This window comes from Nanorana parkeri, unplaced genomic scaffold, assembly GCF_000935625.1.
Source record: "Nanorana parkeri isolate BGI_ZX_2015 unplaced genomic scaffold, ASM93562v1 scaffold1033, whole genome shotgun sequence".
In the NCBI taxonomy this organism is placed as follows: domain Eukaryota; kingdom Metazoa; phylum Chordata; class Amphibia; order Anura; family Dicroglossidae; genus Nanorana; species Nanorana parkeri.
This window is the reverse complement of record NW_017307301.1, coordinates 532,102-539,765: the sequence shown is the minus strand read 5'-3', so window position 1 is coordinate 539,765 and position 7,664 is coordinate 532,102.

Here is a 7,664-nt window from a genome sequence, read left to right as displayed (position 1 = left end):
ATATGTATAAATATATATATATATATTTAATCCAGTTTGTCCTGCCATAAATGCAATCCCCCAAATACATCAAATGCTAGCAAACAATTACTCAGTGCTCCCACTTTCTGGTCGACTTCACATCAACCGCCTCAGAAACATTCTAATAGTACAGAAACTTAATTTCTCAAAAAGAGCTGAAAAAACTGTCTGAGATCACGTATTTTCACTTAATGTTACACATAGTTCATGTTACATAGTAGTAATTTTACCAATTTTCTGTCAAAAAGGGGGAAAGGAATTAGCCCTGACTCTTCATCTGACTGTGTTCCTTTTTCCTCTCCTTTATTCTTACATATGCATGTTACACATGTCTTGAAGACTTGACTGATGGATTCGTCAATTTTTGTCCCTCCGTTAAAACCCCAATAAACACATGGCCTGCGCGACATGGATTTTAACAGCCATATCAGCCTCCTTTTATTAACTAAACAGTTTTAACAATAACCAAAAGTAATAAACCAAATAATATACACAAATAACACTGTAAACAATGGTTGACCTGAGAAGGGGTCTTTGGGTGCCCAACAGCCCAAAAAAGGCCTCTCATAACACTCCACCCATGTCCCCAGCCGCACAACAACCAGCTCGAGGACACTTACTCCTTCTGGGTTCCCAAGGGGCCAGCTCGGGAATAGGCAGGATCGCAAACAGCCCTGCCATCCTGCCCAGCTCGACCTCCTTGTCCAATTTGGCCGAGACCACCCAAGGGTAAAAAAACGCAGATTTTTAAATTTTTGCAGCCGAGGGGGAGGCCACATCCACCGCTCCAGCAGAGGAAGACGGGACAGCAGGGGGACACACATCCCGGCCGCCGGCTGGCACCGCTCCGGAGCCACCTCGGGCCCTCCCCCCACTCGGCACATCAGCGGTGGGGGGAGGCTGGAATCACAGCGCCAGACGAAGCAGGGTGGGCATCCCTCTCAGACACGGCCACTCTGGAGGGGGAGGCCAAATCCAGCAGCAACCGGGGGGAAGGATGAGCGGATGGAGGCAAGACCTCCCCACCGCCCGAAGCAGAATGGGTCCTACGCCGGACCGCCCCTCTGCACGGCACATCAGCAGCAGGGGCGGTCGTATGGTCCTGGTGAACGCAGGCTGGGGGAACGGGTACAGGAGAGGCAAACCCAACCCCCCCTGGGTCCCGTCGACGGCGGGGATTCCTCCCAGCCCTCACAGCTGACCCAGAAGTAGCAGGCAGTGTGCGAGGGGCTGGAGGGTCCCTGGCGGGGCTCCCAGAGCGACGCCGGACCCTGGGGGAACTAGATGGACTCAAGCGCTCAGGAGGCCTAGACCTCCTAGCACGTTTTGAAACAGGGGGGCTGGATGGGACCTCCCTGGGACCCCCTAAAACATCGGCGAGCTGCTCCTGGAGCCACTTGGGACCCCTCTGCTCGGCAGCCGCCCTGACCTGGGCCAATAAGGACTCCAGGTCACTCATGATAAATGTGTGCTTCTTTCTCTAGTAGGGGGAAGAACAGACCAACCTGCTTCCTTCATCGATTTCCAGAAAGAGGACGTCCCTCAGCCTTTGCAGTTCCTTCCCATGCGGCTCCTCCCGGACACCTGACTCCCACGTCCAATCAGGTAAGAGCAACTATTCCCAATTTATTTGTTAACCCTTTCTCACAGGACTACTCCTCCCCCCAGTCATGTAGCCCCTCCACTTAGTCTCTCCGGGTCTGTCTTTCTTGCTTTTGTTTTGCAGGAAGGATTAATGAGAAAGGAGAAGGACATTTAAATAGAGGGTGAAGCTCTCTAATAGGGGCACAGGCAGCAATATAAACCTGACAGGTGTTCTAATCCCTCTCCACTTCATCCAGAATGAATAGTTTTGGCTTCAGTTGCATTTTAATTCTTACAGTAGGTCCGTTGATTTCTTATTTTCTTTAACAGGGTGATAGTGCTGTATGTTTTGCAGTGGAATCGCCCAGCAGCTATAGGTACTCTTATATGGACAGTTTATATTTTAGCTTTACAGTCTTATCATCAGACATACGTTCATGAACAGCAAAGTGGAGGACATCAACAATATTTCTGTAATGCTGTTTATAAAGGTCATTTCAGAAATAACCACACTGCATCTGTTTATGGATGTGAACTGAGCTGTCATCAGATGGCTTGGTTCAAAGACACAGTGTACAGTATACCTTGTGATCTTTGTGATGACAAATCACAGCAATCACAGATGTACTTCAGTTTACATCTAAGACCCCGCCCCCCCTGCTCCCAAATTGGAAGAATGAGGAATTAATGAATGAAATATCATGCATTAGTTTGTGACTGTGGAATACTTTTGTTAACCCTTTCAAGCTCCCCCCTTCATCCGATCTCCATCCTGTCTCTTAACCTCCCTGGTGGTATTCCCGAGTCTGGCTCATGGTGAATTTTCCATACCATATTTATTATATTATAATTTTTTAATTTCGTGTTTCAAACTTTATCATACCTGGGATGTCTACTGGACTCTTGTTTGGACAGATTTAGGTGAGTTATTCCTAAGATTTACTAAGAATTGCAGGCCTACAATACATAACACCAAATTTCCATGCAAAAAATTGTACCGCTTTTGGTACAAAATTCCTGACATAATCATACCGCCAGGGAGGTTAAAGGACCTGTATATTAACCCTTTACCTCCCTTATGCAGCACATGTCCTCATGTTTATTCTTCCACTGTATGTGACTTGTAAGTTAACTCATTTGCCGCAAGAAATTAGATCAACTTAGAGTGTGTACTTTCCAAAAATTGGTCATTTAGGGGATATTTGTACTGACCTGGCAATTTTATTTGAGATGTTTTATAACAGAAAGTAAGTTAAAGGAGGTTTTTGTCCCCAGATTTTTTGTCTTTTTTGCTTTCTAAAGGAAATAATACAAAACACGGAGGTTAATAAATACCACCAAAAGAAAGCTCTAATTGTCATAAAAAAATGATATAAAATTCATTAGAGTACAGTATTACTTGACTGAGTAATTGTCAATCCAACTATCACAGCACAGAAAAATGGCCTAGTAATGATTGCATACCCAAGTGGTGAAGTAAAAGACAAATAAATTAAAGCTCCAGCTAGCACTTTTTTTAGTTACAGCAACTGATTTTTTTTAAGGGCAATGAATAAAAAGTGACCAATTTTAAGCACCCCACCAGTGTAATTTGATTTTTTTTTAAAACCTTGTAACTGTCATATTTGTTGGACATCTTGGCCTGTTAAGGAAGTGTAAAACAGATCTACTGGCTGGATTAGCAGGTAGTAAAACAATGCCTCATATAAGTCAGTTGTTATTCTGCCCTTAGTTAAACTTTAAAGTGATTTCTAAGGACAAATATGTCTGTGAAGGTTCTCATTCATCCAGGTCATGGTAGATCTGTAAAAAAATACAAAAGGGAACAGAGTGCCACCTCCGTGTGTAAAATCATTTATTAAAATGAATAAAACAAGGGATATATGTAGCTCTTTTTCTACCTAGAGTCTTTATACACAGGCCAGCTTTATGACCTTGCATTTGATGCAATAGAAACATGCCATACGAATGTTTGGCTAGATAATTTATTAGGAGGTGATTATATTTGGAGTTTTTGTGAAGATGGATATTTTTTTTTAAACAAAGCAAGACTCCTGCTTCATTGTATAATAAAACAAAAACAAATTGATACCATGCCTTACAAATATTTCCTATCTATTTTCCGGTGTATCTCCCTCATGGATTCCTTTCTTGTTGATACAGACAAGAAGATTACAATTGCAGTTTACTAGAAGTGAAAGAAACACAAAGCAATAACGTTTGAAGGAAAAACAGTCCACATGTTGAAGAGTTTCAATATAAATGAGAAAACGGTGAGAATGAAGAACAGCAGGAGTCATAATTCGGAACCAGTAACCTGTCTGGTTGCAGCAATGAAGTCACAGCTCTCTTAAGATGCTACTTGCAGCTTCTCTACTGAACACTGAAAATTGTATCCTTTAGAATCATCCACAAAGCACATCATTATTCTACAATGTATTCCTTCTTATTACCATTAAAGCCTCTCTTTGCAGGATGTGTTTGTTGGCTACTTTCATTCCAACGACCTCCACTATCCAGTCTGTGTCATAAAGAGGCTTTCTAGCTTCATCAAGTGCTAGATATTTTTGTTTACTGTACAATGACCACATAACAGAGTCTCATTGTCGTTTCTGCAGAGCTAGCTAGTAGAAGTTAGTCACATTCAACTGGACTTATTCTGCAATGGTATACATTGTTTTGACCATTACAAAACCGTTCCAGCTGGATGTGACTAACTGAATGCAAGGGTAAACACTCCCAGCTGGCTTCTCCACAATGAATGGGTTTTGCTGTATGTTTGTTAATAAAACCAATCAGAACATTAATAAAGATGTTCTAGTGATAAGCCTCTGAGTCAGAGTTTTATCAATGGGACATCTTTATCAATGGCCTGTTATGCACACACAGGGCCAATGATTAAACATAGAGATGGCAAAATGAGGATATGATGACTTTATGATACAGTAAACTCCCCGTTATCTGGCATCCACAGGGATTGGTAGATTCCGGAATGTAGTTTCTGGTTGCTTGAGAGTTGCTATTAAAAATAGGTCTAACTAATATCATACCCCACACTATACCATACCATACCATAAACTCTTTATTGACTTCAAATTAATATTGAAATGCAGTAATCAAAAGCAAATTAAGACAATTAGACACACTTAAGACAAATAGGCACACAATCATTTCCAGGATAATCTATTTTTTTTACCTGATCATGTGTGTTCATGATCACGCATGTTGCAATGAAAAAAAAAATACAAGAATTAGCAAAACGTGTAAAAAAAACGTTTTGGTCCTTTTTATTATTATGGCAAAATGAGGATATGATGACTTTATGATACAGTAAACTCCCCGTTATCTGGCATCCACAGGGATTGGTAGATTCCGGAATGTAGTTTCTGGTTGCTTGAGAGTTGCTATTAAAAATAGGTCTAACTAATATCATACCCCACACTATACCATACCATACCATAAACTCTTTATTGACTTCAAATTAATATTGAAATGCAGTAATCAAAAGCAAATTAAGACAATTAGACACACTTAAGACAAATAGGCACACAATCATTTCCAGGATAATCTATGCCGCAGATCAGCAAAACAGTGAGTACACAGGGGATTTTTTTCTGGTTAGATGAGAGTTTTGGTTAGTTGAATACCGGATAACTGACAGTTTACTGTATAAACATTTAACACAGAGCGCAATTAATATGTTTTGTTGATTTGCAAACCCCATTTAATACTTTGCAGAGAAGCATTAATACAAATTTAATAAATAATGTTATGATCTTTTCCTTTTTTTTTACCTGATCATGTGTGTTCATGATCACGCATGTTGCAATGAAAAAAAAAATACAAGAATTAGCAAAACGTGTAAAAAAAACGTTTTGGTCCTTTTTATTATTTTTTTATTTTATTTTTGTGTATTTTGTTTTAAAATTCTTTTTTATACAACAGGAAAAACTAATGGCAGTTTTTAAGAAGACCTTTTCCTTTTTAGTCTATCCTTCTATCATATGTTAAGAAACATCAGATAATAGGAACATACACATTCAAATAATCACTACAGTATGTAGCATTCTAAAATTGTGAAGTTGCTATTTTTGCAACACCTCAACAAACAACAATTTGCATCCAAAAACTAACTAGAACACCTTCAAAATCCTTAAACACAACCCTAAACAATGAAAATGTCACCCTCTCCATTTTTCTGAAATTTGGATGAATAGAAATGGGCTAATTTCATTCCTGCCCACTACTACTGCAACCTATACAATGATCTGGACACATTAAAACCTTCACAGGCATTTATTCAATGCTGTGTCTAACCATTTTGCTGCCCTAGACTAGACACATGCTGCTTCCCCAACCGTGCTATTATCAATCATAATCAACCACCTCTGACATTTTCCATACAGTAGCATTTATATCCCCTCCTCAATTTCTCCTTAGTCATTTAAGTTTTTTTAATGTTGCTACCAAATACTTTGCAGATCAAGAGTCTGGTTATATGCACACTTAAAGTGGACCTTTACCCCCCTTTGACTAAAAATCACATCAGCATTCAGCTCTGCATGCTGATATGAAATCATCTTACATTCATTAGCTAAATAAACATATTTTTATTTTGCTTACAATTTCTTTTTTTCTACTTCCTGGTCCACTGCTGGCATAAATTATGTAATCATGCCCAAGCATTGCATCTTGGGAAGGTTACATCAGCAGAGCATTGCTGGAAAATCTCATCTGTAATCTCATGAGATCTCAGGGAAAGGCATTTTCCTTCCATGAGAAGATGTGCCTGATCACATGTCCTAGTTACATGTGCCAGAGTTCCAGGAAGTAAAGGGAGATCTAGTAACCTGCCCTTAGTTAAAATGATCACTATCAGAAGACTGGGGAAAAAATAAAAATAAGGTATGCAAAAAATAAAAAGATGGCAAATATCTAGAAGTATCTTTTTGTAGATTGTCATTACTAAACATTTCTAAAGATGCCTTTGTTTTCATTTTGAAGATATGGGTAAAGTTCCTCTTTAAGATTGGGAATCTGCAAGAATTTGAATCTCCACTGCTTAATCGGTATCTTAGTGTATTCTTTCTTCTCAGAGATAGGTGTGTGTGCTATTATTTACTTGTATCCTCTTTCTGTCAAAGCAGAATGTCCGGCTCTAAGGCTCTTAATAAGCGGCACACAGGCACTGGTGCACGATTGTGCTCCGAGGAAGGGGGTGTGGCCCCTGTAAACGCGTCAGCATCCAGCAGTGGGGTTTGAAGACATAAGGCCAGTGTCTGTCATCATTCCTGCGTGATCGTCTCTTTAAGATTACGGCTATTGTTGCTGCAGCATGTAGTTGACAAGGCTCTATGAACATTCTCCTTTTTGAGTACAATTCATGGTTTTATATATGTTCTATAAATAAAGGTTTTACACTAGGGAAGGCGCCTTGTCTGGCTTTTGTTTTCTATAGCTGTCCCATGCCCAGCCTGAGCTCAGGGCTGATAACTAACACTTTGTTCAGCTGCTGCTTTAGAAGGGTAAAACAGGCATTGAACAAAGCCTACATTTTTCTTTCATGCAATCCTAACAGCTGATTTATTATATAACAGTTTTGAGTGTTGCCAGCTCTGAGGTTAAGAGATAGGACGGTCCTTTCTGCTTGACATTTCTGTGCCAGTAAATCATCAAAAATCTCCAAGAGGAGATTGTAACATGTTTAAGTGAAAAATAAAATGATGCAGCAGTCCACTGGTGACGGGATCTCTTCAAACAATGCCACACACTCTATACACATGTGTAGTCTTCTATACTGAAATATATGGAAACTGTTCTTTCCTTCCCGTAAATGTACATTTCTATTATCTAGAAATCAATACTAAGATGCAGAAAACAAGCTTAGAAAGCCACCCTGTTTATGTTTTTTTTCTTGCACAAAGTGGCATAAAATCACAGTGATGGGTTATATTCAGCTGAGAGCTTATTTAGTAAACAGTGTCCACATAACCTGCAATGGTTCTAGATGGGGCTTGTTTCATAAGATGTACATTATAATCCAATAAATGGCTCTTTTT